At 39.0% G+C, this 16358-nt stretch overlaps 1 long non-coding RNA gene across 2 annotated transcripts in view; it reads right to left on the reverse strand.

Moving 5' to 3' along the window:
* The window catches only part of LOC131399845 (uncharacterized), a 17680-nt gene continuing 1322 nt past the window's right edge, over positions 1 to 16358 (reverse strand). The window contains exons 2-3 of one of the 2 annotated variants that reach the window (XR_009217251.1): positions 1487 to 1594; positions 1 to 135 (exon numbers count right to left, since the gene is read on the reverse strand). This is a non-coding gene — a long non-coding RNA (uncharacterized LOC131399845). Of the gene's footprint in view, positions 136 to 1113; positions 1162 to 1486; positions 1595 to 16358 lie in introns of those variants that run through there. The other variant, XR_009217250.1, reaches the window with a different exon arrangement.

Below are 16358 nucleotides of genomic sequence, written 5' to 3' on the forward strand. Positions count from 1 at the left end.
TGTTGTTACTGCCTGGACCTATCCCTTATGTGAATATTGAATCCATTTTTATGTTGATAGGATTATCACACCGAATCTGTAAGACCATGAGCATAAAGCATGGTGTCTCATGTTCAACCTTGTGGGAGAGATTGACTGTCAAAAATGGAAGCCAAGGTGAATAATAACAGCTAATATTCATGAGCATACTTTGAATAAAACTAAGTCTTCAGGAGGGAGAATATGAAACAACCAGTTTCTCTGTGGGCGTCCGCTCTCTTGGGCAGGAATTGTAGCATCTAAAAATCTTCTTGGTGGTAGGAGTTAAAGATGTTCTGGTCACAGGAAGCAGGCCAGAGGTAAGCGAAGAGAGATCTGCATGAGTTCTCACTGCCAAAGGCCATCGACAATAATTTATGGCTTATGTTTTTATGTTTATATCCTAAATGTTACCCCATAGCTTTGTTACAACTTTCAACCTGTTCTCTGTGCCCTCAAGGCTACATGAGGAGTCAAGGTGGCTGAGTGGAGACTTGGGAGTGAACCTCCAGGATATGATGACAAGACTAGGAACTGCAGGTACCAGCTCCGTTCTCCATGTTCTCCCTCATTGCCAATCTTTTAGAATGAGGATTTCATTGAATTAAGAAGAATGGGAGTTTCCTTTCATAGACAAGTGATCTTGGGCAAATTGTTCAACCTTCAGAGTCTCAGTTTTTTTATATGGAACATGGGATCAATGCTGCAGAGGATGAGTGGGAGTATTAGGTAAGATGAGGTGTGTCAAATGAGTTGGTGCATCATACACATTAGGCTTCTCCTCTATCCTGCCTTTAGCTGGAGATCATTCTTGAAGAAAAATTAAAAAAACAAAACTAAAATAAAACTCCTAGCATTCCAGATCTGACTCAGGTTTATTTCAACAGACTAACTTCTCACCAAGTGTCCCCAGCCCTCCCCACACCCATATACACATCCTCCCTCCTAGGCCATCAGCAGTTTCCCAAATCTTGGCCTGTTCTGCTCACCTCTGATTAGAAGGCCCTTCTGTTCCAACTCTCCGATGAACTCTTCATTAATCCATTCGACAGATATTTACCAAGTCCCTACTATGTGCTTCATGCTCATCTAGGTGTTACTAGCAGCACTCTCCCAGGAGACTGTATTACAAAACCTGTAACACTTTCCCATATTTGTTTAATTACACTCTTGCTCTTCTAGACAGTTTTTAAGTCCCTGTGTCTCGGAAGAAATTAGGTCAAGAATTACTTGTTCAATGAACAAATTAATTTAATAATGAATGAAAGTCCCATATAAACTTTGTCCCCTTATTCTTCAAGCTGTGACTGAGCATGTTGGTCCCTACACCTACAGTGTCCCCTCATGAAGACCAGGAGGAAATTTCTGAATGCTAAAAAGAAGTTGCGTTCCCACAGAACACTACTGTTATTTTTAATCTCAGAGACACTATAAATCTTGATTCATTTGACAAATATTTAACACCTACCTGTTCTAAGACGGAGGGTTGTGTTCTGGAACGGTGACAGTGAATAATATGAGCTTACATTCTCATGGCACTGAGAGTGCTTCTCTCTTCACGTCGGTACCTGGAAATCTCAGAGGCAAATGTACAAAAGGTGATGTCCCCGCTTCCTGCTCCCTGCCGCCTGCCCCACCTCTTCCTCGCTCCCTTAGTTCCTTCCTGTGTGCCCCTGACTTCCTCTCTCACACATACCTTTTTAACCTGTTATTTTGTATGTGTTTATGTAACCTACTTCAAATACTTTTTTTTTACTAGGACTTTCCTTTGGGGTGGGGCTGCACCTGGGGTTCCCAGGTCCCAATCATCACTCAGTGTGGGGTGGCCCCTCAGGACAGAGCAGCCCAGACCACTACGAGGAAGGATGAGGGTGACAACCTGGGTGGGCACATCCACATCTCCTAGTGAACACGACAGTGGAGCTCAAGGATACCAGGGCCTGGGGACACACCCCTTCAAACACTTTTGAGAACAAAATAAAGACTAAACAGTGAAGCAAACAAATATAGACACTTCGTGAAATCAGATATGAGAAGGCACAGGGTGCCCGGCTAAGAACTGCCGACCGAGGAAAAATCGCTACAATTTAAACAGCAAATATTTATTTGGGAAATTAGAACTGCAATTCGGGGGACACAGATTCAGGTGGAAACCTAAAACGTGTTTCCATTACAGGAAAGGGGCTTAGAGTTTTTATGGGAAAAAGGGAGGATGAAGTAAGTTGTATTAAGGGAGAGTCCATTGGTGCTCGAGAGGCCAGGCTAGGTTTGTACTTCATAGATTGGCTTGAGATTCGGTCATCAGGCAAAGGGCTAGACTTGTACTTCACTGATTGGTTAGCATTTGGTTATCAGCAAAGTCCAGTTTTATCAGTCCTTACAAACAGGATAGTCTTGTCCTTACCAATTTCTTAGAATGTTGGCAGTTTGGCCCAGTTTGGAAGATAAAGAAAACAAGATGTGCAAGGCAATTCCTCTGAACTGGCCACTCCGGTTCTATTTTAATATGGCTCCACTCACGTCATCTTTCACAGAACGTGGGTTTGGTTTTGTTTCTCCGTTCTGAAAGCTCTTGGAATTCTTTGGTCAATTCTGGCTTTTTTCTGCTCATCCTGATTATTTCTACCGTCATAATTTCAGTTAGAGATCCTTCTAACTTCCTGGAAATAACTCCCTATTAGAGTCTCTTGTCACTTAGAGAAATTGTGGCAAAAACGTTTTTAACAAATTTTTTAATTAAAAATTTTTATAAATCAATCGTTTAAAATCTAGAGTATACTGAGATCATTAGCACTCCAAGACAGTGTGGTAATTTTCCCCTTATTTTTTACCAGTTAAATAAAACTTGAAAACCAAAGCCTGGATCATCAAAAACAATAGAAGTTTTTGCCTATTTTGATCCAATGTATTTTATTTGGTTAACTGTGTTTTTTATTGGTAAATACACTGAAACTTAGCAAAAATCTCAAGTCAAATTTAATTTGAGTGATAATGAGCAAAACATTCTTTTTTCTAAAGTCATAACTTCCAATCTCGATATTGCAATTGTCTTCATTATCTCAAAATATCTAATGAAACTATTTAAACAGTCTCAAAATAAAATTAATTCTGATTCACTTTAGTTTAAAAAAATACAAGAATGACAATGCCCAGCACCCAATGATGCTGAACAAATTTGTAACAGATATAGAAATCAAACTCTCACAGCTTCTACAGACCAGGAATCCATGTTCCAGAAAACTAAAATGGTTTTTTGGAGATTTTAGGGCAGGTTCTTTTTTGTCATGGAATGATATATTACAGATCCGCAATACTTATCTGCCATTCCAACATCCAAAATCTCTGAAAACTTTTGCTTTTGGCAAAGCAGACCTGATTGGCATGGGGATGTACATAAACTACAGCGTGAGCTCTCAGATATTTCATTGCATTAAGTATGAATGTGTTTGATTACAGGCCTCCCCAGGTTCCACTGGGAACGTTAGGTAAAGTATAGTATATGTATATTGTTACTTTTGAAAAATCCCCCAAATACTGAGTACTAAACACATCTGGCCCTAAGGGTTACAGATACAGGATTGTGGTCCCACAGTCCTAGACATAAGACAATAGTCTGAGTGATGACCCTAAAATCGTTTGCTTCCCTATGATCATTGAAACAGATTTTTACTGTCAGTGAAGCATCACCATATGTCTCTGTGACTCTAATGACCTTTTAAATCTATGTTTTGTGTTATTGGTCTTGGTTCTTGCATGACATCCTTCCCACTACCTCCCCCCTCCACCAATATGACAACAGGACCACTTCCTATCGTTTTAAGAGATTATTCACAGGCCTTCTCATCTTAAGCATAATACAAGAACAAATAAACTCTATGGGGGTGATAAGTAGTTCTATTTTTGTTTACTGCTGCGTCCCTAACACCAGCACCGTGCTTTAGGTAGGTGCTCAGTAAAAACTCAGCCAACCAAATATCAATTTTATTGAGTTGAATTGAATTGGGTTGAACACTACCATCTGCTGGCCACAGGTAAAATTTGCATTCTATTGTACACTGTGGTCAGTTGTTGGGATTTTCATGTAATGTAAATATTGTAGTGTAGAGCTTACTATTTTCACAGTGTTTGATGCTGAACAGCCTTAAGTAAGATGGTCCATCAAAATACCAAGGCCCTAATGAATAGTTTACGTTTATTACAGCTCTAGCAAGATCCATAGGCTCATTCACCTCATCAAGGTAGGCAGTTTACTCTCCATGAATTGAGAGGTACTTACACAAGTAACTCACTCACACAAACGGAGTTATATTACAAAAATATCCTTCACTTTGAAAAAGAGTTCGCTGCCTAGCTCTGTGTTCAATTCCATAAAGAACTCGATTAGCGCACTAAGTGCATTAACTCTTGACAGGGGCAAAAAACTTAGAACTTATTTGTTAAAAACCTGCCTTCAATTGCAATCAACACACAATAAAACATTTCAGAAGCAAAATGGGACCAAAGGGGAAATATTTTGATACATAAAACTAGAAATCAAAATGATATAACTGATAGGAATGTATCTATTGTACTAATACACATTTTAAAGGATGGTAATTTTGATTTAATTTACTCATCCCTTTGTTTAGTTGTAATTCTTTCTGAGGGTACATGTTACAATCCATATGCCAGAAACTGTATGAATGAAAAGGTTCCCCTCTCCTATCCTTGGTTGTGAAAATGCTTTGTATAAATCTTGTGTGCAATGACTTGAGTCTTAATTTAGAGAGAGACATTTTTATTTATCCTTGGCACTAGGATATTTTGCCCTCACCTTAAATACCTTTGCCACTGGGTCCTTCTTTATCCACAAAAATGAAGATGGATTTTTAATTTCTATTCTGGATGACCTACCCAAGGAGGGACTTGTAAGAAGCTCAAATGAGCCCAGGGTCTGCGAGCCAGTTCACGTCATATGCCCCAAAAGAAAAACAACCCAATCCATGAGCAAGAGAGTGGGGGAGGAGGGGAGATACATCCCTGTGACCTTAGTACCACCAAGTCTCCAAGAGGAGACAATAGCTAGTGTTGCATTGGTGTGAAAATACAGACAGAAGCTGTCAGCGGAGGGCCCTCGTCTGCAGGATTGCTGAAGGACCTGCCAGAGATTCTGCATAGACGGCTCCACAGACTTCTCTTCATGTTTGCTCAGCCAAGTCCTCTAAGTTCTGTTTAATTTAATTACACGTGAAGTACGGGGTAAGTGCTTGAAAATTAAGACATGCCAGTTTATTCAAATAACACAACAGCTAAATAACAAAAATGATAACAGCAGCAAAATAATAATACCCAGCACTTACTTTGTCCTGAGCGCTATTCTAGTTGCTTTGGGCTTATTAACTCACTTAACCTCCACAATAACCTACTGCAGTAAGTGCTAAGATTTCCTTCATTTTATCAATGAAGAAACTGAGGCAACTCTGAATCTCTCTATGGCAGAGTTTCTTATTATGGACTGATCTGTGCCACCTCAAATTCATATATTGAATCCCTAATCCCCGATATGACTGTATTTGGAGAAAGAGCCTATTAGGAGGTAATTAAGATAAAATGATGTCATAAGGGTAGGGCTGTAATGCGTCACCCCAGGACTTGGAACTAAGGCCAGGAGTTAGATGCTCTAGGAAGATTTCAGTTCAACATGAGTTGTCAAAGAATTATTACAATGTAAAAAAGTAATAAGGCTTCCATTTTCATCTTGGAAGTGTAGAGAATTGGAAAGAGCATTCTGCCCACCTTTCTACAAACAAAAGGCTAGACAAACTTCAAATTAATGACTTTTCTTGAACCAATGAGAGAATTGAGGTCTCAGGTAAACAACCAATCAACTTGTCTTTCTGGGGAACAACAAGTGCCTTTAGAGAGAAAATGGAGCCAAGCATATGCTAACCTACAGTGGATGATGCTAAACAGCATTTAAGCATCTAAGACTATTCAGCTAAAAATTTCTAATGAATTGCTACAGGCAAGTGTGGCTAGTATGAAGACTCTGCAGGTCCCAAAAAGAGGGGATTTGTACCAACTTGCTTTTAAATAAACCCTACCGGGTGCTTACAGAGAAGACTGGGGAGAATCTCATCCTGCTATTGGCTAGCGGAGCAGAAAATAGCCGCTGGCAAACACTACCAACCTACTCCCCTATAACAAAAGCTTTAATCCGCATTGAGAAGAGCCACAACATTGTCATATTAGGGCATTGCCTTATTAGGGCACTACAAAGGTGGAAACCCTGTATAGCTGAGGAAGACAAAATGTTAAAAAAAGCAAGCAAGAAAGGGAGGAAGAAAGAAAGGAAGGAAGGAACTTTTCTCCTGAGAGAGAAGCAGGAATATGTACAGAGCACATAGTTTAGAATTTAGAATTTTTAGAGCAGTGTAACTCTTCTGTATGATACTATAATGGTGGATACATGTCATTACACATTTGTCCAAACCCATAGAATGTACAAGAGCAAGAATGAACCCCAATGTAAACTATGGATTTTGGGTGATAATGATGTGTCAATGTGGGTTCACTGAGCACAACAAACGTACCACCTTGGTACAGGATGTTGATAGTTAGGGAGGCTGTGCATGTGTGGAGGCGGGGATACACAGGAAGTCTCTGTGGTTTATGCTCAATTTTCCTGTGAACTTAAAACTTCTTTAAAAAATAACATCTATTAAAAAAATCTTTGTCCCAAAGATTTTTGGCGCAACAGCTGAAAGAGGGATGTGAGCACTTGTGGAGGCCACACCCCCAAGACTCAGGTCCCCATTGCCTGTCTAAGATTATGCCAGCTGAGACACAGTCAGAACATCAGAGAATGCTCCCCTCCCCTGCCAATCACCAACATGCTAACCTGTGTCAAGTAGAATTAGCACCGGAACACGCCCAAGAGAATTACAAAAGAAAGTTTGTCTCTGAGGGACAGTGCAGAGGGAAGACCCAACACCAAAAGGGGAGCAGATATAATGAAAAATGCTCTAGCAAACTAGTCCCCACTTTATAAGTTAGCATTAGAGCAGTGTTTCTTAACTTTAATTTAGGGACACTGTGTACTGGCTAATTCCCTGTGTGGGGAACAGGGTGCTGTCCTGTGAGTTGTAGAGTGTTTATCAGTATCTCTGGTGTCTACGCTAGTAGCATACCCCCAGTTGTGACCATCAATGATGTCCCAGGCAGTCCAAATGTCCCCCAGCAGGCAAAACCACTCTCAGTTGAGAACCACTACACTAGAAAAACGTCAAGCCTATGGTGCGCTGAGGATAACCTCAACAACAACAAAATTCAAATTCAGACCAACTCTTGACTAGATTAACACACGCCCTCACACTGAAGGACTAGCAGAGGAAAGATGCGCTCAACTCTTTTATATACACACACACACACACACACACACACACACACATATATAATACATATATAGACATATTTATCTCACTATCGACTGTGCCATACAACCTGCCAAGCTTTCAAAAAAATATTACTGGACATGTGAAAAGCAAGATAAAAACAGAATCAGAGTTCCACTTCCAGAATGGCAGTTTGAGGCGTACTGTGGATCCATTCCCTGATGAAACAAGTATAACTGGTGAAAACTATTTAAAATACCCAACTCTTTAAAGTCTAAGGAAATTCTCCTGAAGACATACAGCACATGAAGGAACATTTATTTAAAAAAACCTAAAAACTTGTTAAGAACAGCAAGAGTTCTTGGCATTTGAGCCATGGCTCACTCCCTCCCCCCCTCACAAAACACGTAAAAAATTAACTCACAATGGATCAGAGGCCTAAATGTAAGAGCTAAAACTATAAACCTCTTGAGCCAGCCCTGAGGCCTAGTGGTTAAGGTTTCGTGTGCTCACCTTTGGGGCCCGGGTTCAGTCCCTGGGCGTGGAACCACACCACTGGTCTGTCAGTAGCCATGCTGTGGTGGCAGCTCACATAAAAGAACTAGAAGGACTTGCAACTAGAGTATACAACTGTGTACTGGGGCTTTGGGGGGGAAAAAAGAGAGAGAGGAAGATTGGCAACAGATCTGAGCTCAGGGTGAATCTTCCCCAGTAAAAAAAGAAAAAAAATAAAATTAAAAAAAAATAAAAAGTACTTATTTAATTAATAAGTACGTATCGCATAAAAAAAAACTCTTAGAAGAAAACATGGGCATAAATATTCATGACCATGGATTAGGCAATGGTTTCTTAGATATCACGGCAAAAGCACAAGCAACAAAAGAAAAAATAGATAATCTCAACATCACCAAAATTAAAAACTTTTGTTGGGGCCCACCCCGTTGCTTAGCGGTTAAGTGCGCATGCTCCGCTACTGGCAGCCCAGGTTTGGATCCCGGGCGTGCACCGACGCACCGCTTCTCCAGCCATGCTGAGGCCGCGTCCCACATACAGCAACTAGAAGGATGTGCAACTATGACATACAACTATCCACTGGAGCTTTGGGGAAAAAAAAAACAAGGAGGAGGAAGGAGGAGCATTGGCAATAGATGTTAGCTCAGAGCCGGTCTTCCTCAGCAAAAAGAGGACGATTAGCATGGATGTTAGCTCAGGGCTGATCTTCCTCACAAAAAAACAAAAAACTTTTGTTCATTAAAAGACACTATCAAGAGAGTGAAAAGATAAACTGCAGAATGGGAGAAATATTTGCAAATCATATATCTGATGCAGGACTTCTATCTAGAATATATAAAGAACTTACAACTCAATAATAAAAAGACACACAACTCAATTAAAAAATAGGCAAAGTATCTGAACAGATATTTCTCCAAAGAAGATATGCAAATGGCCAATAAGCACATAAAAAGATGCTCAATATTATTATCCATCAGAGAATTATAAATCCCACACCCATTAGATAATAAGTGTTGATGAGGATGTGAAGAAATTAGAACCCTCATACACTGCTAGTGGGAATATAAAATGGTGTAGCCACTTTTGAAAACAGTTTGACAGTTCCTCCAATGTTTAAACAGAGTTATCATATCACCAAGCAGTTTTACTTCAAGAGAAATGGAAACATATATCTTCACAAAAACTTGTACATAAATGTTCATAGCAGCATTATCCATAATTTCCAAAAATTGGAAACAACCCAATGTCCATCAACTGATGAATGAATAAACAAAATGTGACATATGCAGCCCAGGTTCAGATCCTGGGTGCACACTGATGCACCACTTGTTCGGCCATGCTGAGGCGGCATCCCACATACAGCAACTAGAGGGATGTGCAACTACGATGTACAACTATCTACTGGGGCTTTGGGGAGAAAAGGGGAAAAAAAACAAAAAAAGGAGGAGGATTGGGAATAGATGTTAGCTCAGGGCTGGTCTTCCTCAGCAAAAAGAGGAGGATTGGCATGGATGTTAGCTCAGGGCTGATCTTCCTCACCAAAAAAAAAAAAAAAATGTGATATAGCCATACAATGAATGTTATTTGGCATCCATGCTGCAGTATGGATAAAGCTCGAAATCATTATGCTAAGAGAAAAAAGCCAGTCACAAAGAAATACATATTGTATGATTCTATTTATTATGAAATATCCAGAATAGGCAAATCTATAGAATCAGAAAGTAGATTAGTGGTTGCCTAATCTGAGGAGGGCTGCAGGTTAGGCGGGTGATGCCTAAGGTGTGCAGGTTTTCTTTTTGGAGTGATTAAAATATTCTAAAATTGATTGTGGTGATGGTTGTACAACTCCATGAGTATTCTAAAAGCTACTGAATTGTAAATGTTAAATAGGTGAGTTGTACAGTATATGAATTATCTCTCATTAATGTTGCTTAAAAAAAAGAAAGAAAAAAAACAGTCTGAAGAGACAAAGCAATCTTCAAAACCAAACCCAGATATGCCACAGATGTTGAAATTATCATACAATGGAACTAAAATAACTATGATAAATATGTTAAAGATTATAATGGAAAAAGTAGACAACATGTAAGACCTGATAGGCATCTTCCGCAGAGAAATGTAAATTATAAGAATCAAATGCAAATTCTAAACATCAAAACACAATAACAAAGACAAAGATTTCCACTGACAATTTCATCAGCAGACTAAACACAGACAAGGGAAGAATCAATGAACTGGAAAATAGGTCAACAGAAATTATCCAAGCTGAAATGCAAAAAAAAAAAAAAAGTGAGAAAAAAAATAAACAGAATATACCATTCAAGATCTGATGGGCAATAGCAAATGGTCTAATATATGTATCATTGGAGTTCCAGAAGTAGAAGACAGAGAATGGGGCAGAAGAAATATCTAAAGAAATAATGGCTGAGAATTTTCCTAAATTAGAGACACACAAAACAACAGATCCAAAAAACTCAGAGAATATCAAGTAGGATTAATACTAAAATAGAAAAAACACACAAGTAGGCCTATCATATACAAACTGCTGAACAGCCAAGACAAAGATAAAATCTTCAAGGCAGCCAGAGGAAAAAAAGACAAGTTACTACAGAAGAATAAGAGTTACAACAGACTTTTCCTCAGAAAATCTACAAGGATAAAGAAAATGGAGTGAAAAAAACCCCACATATTCATCTGGAATTCTATACCCTTCAGAAGTGAAGGAAAAATCATACCTAGGCATACAACAAAAACAAAGGAAATTCATTGACAGCAGATATATTATATAAAAAATGTTAAAGGATGTTCTTCAGGAAGAAGGAATATGATATAAACCAGAAACTTGGTTCTAAACAAGCAATTAAAATTGCTCTTCTAGTTTCCTAAAATAGAAAGTTAGATTATCAATTTTAGATCTTTCTTCTACCTGACATACGCATTCAGTGCTATAAATTTCCCTCTAAGTGCCACATTTGTTGCATCTCACACTTTGACAAACCGTATTTTCATTTTCATTCAAACCTATTTTTAAATTTCTCTTGAGATTTCATCTCTGAACCACGTGTTATTTAGATGTCTTATTGATCTCCAGATATTTTTGGGTGTTCCAGCTATTTTATGTTATCAATTTCTAGTTTCCTTCCATCGTGGTCTGAGAGCATACTTTATAGTTTCTATTTTTTTTTTTTTTAATTTGTTAAGGTCTATTTTATGGCCCAGAATGTGGTCACTCTTGGGGAATGTCAATGTGATCTTGAGATGAATGGCTATTCTACTGATGTTAGATGAAGTATTTCATAAATGTCGATTAGATCCAGGTCAATGCTGGTGCTGTGCTTTGGCTTTATGCATTTTAAATAAGACACGCTTCATGTAGGATTTTTGGTATTTATCCTGCTTGGTGTTCTCTGAGCTTCCTATACCTGTGGGTATTGCATTTGTCATTAATTTCGGCAAATCCTAGGCCATTGTTACTTCAAATAATTGTTCTTTCTTCTTCTTCTGGTATTCCAATTATGTATATCTTATGCTTTTTGAAATTGTCCCATAGTTCTTCAATACTCTGATCTTTAAAAAACTTTTCATTATTTTTTGTCTTTGCTTTCCAGTTTGGAAAATAAGGTGTTGGGGAGGGGAAAATTTCTATAACCTTATGATTAAATCTCAGTGTTTTAGAGTGTTTGAGTCCTTGGATTGTCACTTCCAGAAGCATTTCTTACCCTTTTTCTCCCTTTATGTGAGAGAAAAATGGTTCCAGAGTGCTGGAGTGGTCTAATTGCCCTTTTTTACAGGTCAGATAAGACTCTGGTAAAGTAAGTTCTCTCATAGGGCACACCTTTGTTATGGAGAATGCCCTGGGTGTATTTCAAAATAGTTAATTTCCCCTGGATGTATTTTCAAATGGTTACTTTTCTCCTCTCCTTGCTGGAAACATGCAGGGCTTTTCTCAGACCTTCACCCTAAGAATCTGGTGGAGCTTCTGGTGGTAAATATCATGAAAGTAGGAGTATCCCTATGACTGGGCCCCCAAGAATTTTTAACTCTCATGCCACTCCACTTTCAGCCCTCAGAAATTCATCAGAATTACCGTGGCAGTGCTCCTACTGGTTCCAGTAACTTCTGCTCCCATTATGTTGACCTCAACAGTAATTCTCTGTATTTGTCTGTCTTTCGAGATTTCCAGGTAATGGTTTGCCCTGTGACTTCAATTCTCTGAAGCATCTATAAAAAGCTGTTGGTTTTCAGTTTTCTCATCTTTTTTTCTTATTGTAAGATTGGGAGTTGTAACTTCCAAGCTCTTTACATATTGGATCTGAAACCAGAGTTCTCTAAAGTCATTATATGAATAGAATCAGACAGTATGTATTTCTCTTCATTTGGCCTCTTCAGTCAGCATAATTATTTTCATAGTTCTTTAGTTTTATTGCTAAGTGGTACTCTATTGGATGGATTTACCACAATTTGTTTAGCTATTCACCTGTTGATGGTATTTGGGTTGTTTCATTTGGGGGCTATTACAAATAAAGCTTGTATGAACATTTGTGTACAAAACTTTGTTTGGCTACATGCTCTCATATCTCTTGCATAAATATCTCAGAGTATAATTGCTGAGTTATATGGTAGGTGTATGTTTAACTGTTTACCATTTTAAGAAGTCTCCAATCTATTTTCCAAATTGGTTGCGGCATTACACACTCCCATTAGAATTACTATTCTATATCTCACCAAGTCTTGGTATAGTTTTTTCATCTGTAGCCATCCTAATGATAAACAGTTGTACCTCATTTTAGTATACTATAAATGAGAATGATTATCTTAATAATATTCAGTCTTCCATTTCATGATCATGGTATATCTCTCCATTTATTTAGGTCTTTGTTCATATCTCTCAGCAGTGTTTTGTAGTTTCAGTGTACAGGTCTTTTTTGGGTCTTTAATTTGACCTTAGCTTATTTAAAACTCAAGTTAGCTTACTACAGTTTCATAGATACCAGCAGAAGACACAAGACACGTGTCAGAGACAAAAGACCTTTATTTCTCATGACGCAATAAGCAGTATAAACGTCAGCTTGTTTGCATCAGTTTCTCTTGCCTCTACATCCCATTGGAATGATGCCATGGACCCATGTGGATTCTGCACAGGTAGCAGTTTTTAACTGCAAGTGAGGAACACTGAGCTTGGAGTATCTATCACTTTTGTAAGCTGTAAGTAAGCTTTATCTTCAACCAGTGGGGACACGTTACCTCATCTTTCAAGGTTACCAGCTATATAATCAGCCATGGGAAAATGGCACAAATAAAAGAGTGGTTAGAGGCTTACCATCTTGGTGTACTCACTAAGAAACACAGGAGTTGAATAGGTCCAAAGAGGATTGTCTCTGCACATTTTTTGGTCAAGTGTATCTCTATTTCATATTTAATGTTTCCAAAATGGTTTTCTTTTTAAACTCCAATTGCTAATTGTTTATTGTTAGCATATATGAATAAAATTGTTATTTACATATTGACCTTGTATTCTGCAACCTCACTAACTCACTTTATTAGTTCTAGTAGATTTTTTGTAGATTGCTTAGTATTTTCTACATAAATGACCATGTGATCTATAAATAAAGACAGTTTTATTTTTACCTATCAAATATGGATGTCTTTTATATCACGTGCTTGCCTATTGCATTCAGCTGGGACACTGATGCAACTCACTGGGAAGCCACCAGCTGACGTACCTGTGGAAATGGCTGGGAAATTACTTGATAGGGTACCTGAGAGGTTCACTTGGAAACCAGCTCATATGCCAATGGAACTTGCTGCCTGCGTGGGAGCCAAACTTGCTGGGGGCTAAGGACCACTAGGTGTCTTGCACTCTTATGGCTGCACACACACCACAGGAACAAGAAGAGAGAAAACACATTAGTCTGGAAGAGAAGCTCCTTCTTCATGCAGTGTCCCTCAGCACCATCTATTGACAAAGTTTAACATCATGCCAGCTAGTAAAGGAGAAATGTTTACAAGAGTCCAGCTCCAACATCACACAGCGGGGCAATGATGGGTGTATTTGGAGCTAACAGCAATAAATTGATAACTGGCCCAGTCCATTCTTTGGCTACTCAGCTTCCAAATGCATGCTTCTGTTCACATTTCAATTTTCATGAAACAATTCTATTGTTCCACCTACCAAAAGGAAACAGTCATTGTCTCAACAGTCATTGTAGCCATTGCTGACTATATTAACTACTCCTCAAATTTAGTCACAGTCTCACTGAATATTCTGTTACCCAAAGACTAAGTTGTAAAGTTAAGCTCTAACCACTTGTATATAAAATTATACTTGGAAGAAGAAGACAGAAGGAGAAACTGGTTAGCATACACAAATAATCACATATGTATAACAAACAAAGAGAAAATATGCAAAGCTTCTAGTTCCTCACTTCTGTAATTGGGTAAAGGTCACAGTTGATATCTATGTCTTCCTTCTTTTGCTACCCATTTCTTACTTCACTTGCCCTCAGCCAAAATCAGTTGGTCAGCGTTCTTTACCTCATGGAAGGATGCAAATCTTCATTCATGAATGGTCTGATTCTTCAACAGTTCTATCTTTTTTTGTTTGTATGTTTCTGCAGTTTTTCAGATATAGTCCTCCTTTACCTCACTGTATAACAACAACCCAATTTCTCCTCAGTAATCAGGATCAATCACTCCAGCCGGTAGAGTAACCCCTTTTTCTTCCTGATGCCTTAGTGGCTTAAGGAGGCCAAAACTGCCAGGAGGTGGTCTCATCTTCTAATTCAACAGAAACTTTGTTATGGCCCCTGGTGGAAGCACTGCCCTCTTGGGATCAAAGACCTCAAAACCAGAGAACTCCAAGCTGCCAAGATGGGAAGCAAATGTTCTGTAAGTGAGTTATTAGGTATAAAAGTGAGAGGAACCATTACCATTTCCATCCTTGATTCCCAAACTATGTCTTCTGGATATGGGAGGACAGCACCATATAATGATCTCTAATTCAAAGCATATACTATATGCTTTAAGACAGAACTCCCTTCTTTTAGAGCGTTGTCTCCCATCCAGCACTGTCACTGAACCTTCAGAAAGCCATTTCTCCATTCAGTTAGGCCAGCCTTTTCTGGGTGATGGGGAACGTGACAAGATCAGTTAATTCAACAAGGATAATCTTACTGCTTTACTTCCTCTGCAGCGAAATGAGTACGTTGATGAGGAGCAATACTGTGTGAAACGCCATAGTGGTGAATAAGGTATTCTGTGAGTCCATGGATAGTGGTGTTGTCAGAAGTCCTACGAATAGAGAAAGCAAATATATATACAGAATATTTGTTTATTCCACTGAGGATGGATCTCTGCACCTTCCATAATAGGAGTGGTCCAGTACAATCAACCTTTCATCAGGTTGCTCCCCCAGAGCACGGTGGCATAGCAGGAACTAAGTGTTGGTCTCTGCTGTTGGCAGACTGGCATTGAGCAGTATCATTGATAAGAGTAAGGCTATGCTATTGCGTTCACACATAGTGTCCATCTCTGCCACCATGGCTACTGGGTTCATGAGCCCGATGAAGAAACACTGGTGTGGGTTGGGACATCCAAAAAGCACATCATTTTCTCTACCTGATTATTAAGAGCCTCCTCTGCAGTAGATACCCATTAGTGGACATTCACACAGGCCAAAAGTATCTTCTGCATCTTCAGCCCCTTTGAAACATCCATCTACATATCTGTTCTCTAGACTTCTTTGTCACTCATCTTCTAAGTCTACTGTGAGATATTGCCCATGAACAGTGTACTCGATTTTTGGCCACCCACTACTCCAGGTAAAGTTAACAACCAAAGTGCCACTTGAAGTTACGACTAAAGGTAATTTTCCTTCACCATTATCCTTCAGAGTCACCCCTATGTAGTACTGTAATGCTACAGCTGTCTACTTTCAGGAGGCATGAAAATATCATGCGGATCTAGTTGTAAACCAGCCTCAAGTTTTTTCCATCAACTGCTTGTAAGGAATTTCCCAAGAGGCCAAGAGGATCTCCAAGGTCCCTGTTGATTATATATCAGCAGAACCTTTCAATTCTTTTGGTGTATAAGCAATTCCTCCAAGGTCATAGTGTCTATTTGCCTGCTGGAGCATGCTGAGATTTTACCCTAGCTATTTATCTAGTGACCACAGTACATGGTTTTGATAGGTCTTGAGGAACATGAGTATCCTGCTTCAAGGCATCTACCCCAGATGGGGTAATTACAAAATTTTCAAGCACAGGAAGGCTAGTTTCCTCAGATACAGAAGGACAAGCCACTACTAACAAACAGGCTCAGAGCGACTTATGGGTTCAAGATTGTCAGTTTCATCTGGAGCAAACCACATGTCTCCAATCTAAATTTCAGGATCTCATTCTTTCCTGAACAGTACCATACCTTTCACATGAGAAACTTTGCTACATTGAATTCAAC

Source organism: Diceros bicornis, chromosome 40 (genome assembly GCF_020826845.1).
Source record: "Diceros bicornis minor isolate mBicDic1 chromosome 40, mDicBic1.mat.cur, whole genome shotgun sequence".
NCBI lineage: Eukaryota > Metazoa > Chordata > Mammalia > Perissodactyla > Rhinocerotidae > Diceros > Diceros bicornis.